Source organism: Otolemur garnettii, unplaced genomic scaffold (assembly GCF_000181295.1).
Source record: "Otolemur garnettii isolate 467f Iridium unplaced genomic scaffold, OtoGar3 scaffold00135, whole genome shotgun sequence".
In the NCBI taxonomy this organism is placed as follows: domain Eukaryota; kingdom Metazoa; phylum Chordata; class Mammalia; order Primates; family Galagidae; genus Otolemur; species Otolemur garnettii.
Genome location: NW_003852530.1, coordinates 1,225,170 through 1,225,583, shown reverse-complemented (window position 1 = coordinate 1,225,583; position 414 = coordinate 1,225,170). Strand labels below are relative to the sequence as shown.

At 56.0% G+C, this 414-nt stretch overlaps 1 long non-coding RNA gene across 5 annotated transcripts in view; it reads right to left on the bottom strand.

Moving 5' to 3' along the window:
- Window positions 1-414, bottom strand: part of LOC105887851 — a 12,775-nt gene that overhangs the window by 10,836 nt on the left and 1,525 nt on the right. For 3 of the 5 annotated variants that reach the window (XR_002775403.1, XR_002775399.1, XR_002775400.1), the window contains one exon: window positions 217-309. This is a non-coding gene — a long non-coding RNA (uncharacterized LOC105887851). Of the gene's footprint in view, window positions 1-16; window positions 57-216; window positions 310-414 lie in introns of those variants that run through there. The other 2 variants (XR_002775402.1, XR_002775401.1) reach the window with 2 other exon arrangements.

Genomic DNA, 414 nt, shown 5'->3' with positions numbered 1-414 from the left:
TCACAGTACTCTCTCACAGAACCCCTGCCCCATCACAGTACTCCCTCACAGAACCCCTGCTCTGTCACAGTACTCCCTCACAGAACCCCTGCTCTGTCACAGTACTCCTTCACAGAACCCGTGCTCCGTCACACTACTCCCTCACAGAACCCGTGCCCCGTCACCGTACTCCCTCACAGAACCCCTGCTCCGTCACAGTACTCCCTCACAGAGAACCTGCTCCATCACAGTACTCCCTCACAGAACCACTGCTCCATTACAGTACTTCCTCACAGAACCCCTGCTCCATCACAGTACTCCCTCACAGAACTACTGCTCCATCACAGTACTCCCTCACAGAACCCTGCCCCATCACAGTACTCCCTCACAGAGAACCTGCTCCATCACAGTACTCCCTCACAGAACCCCTGCCCC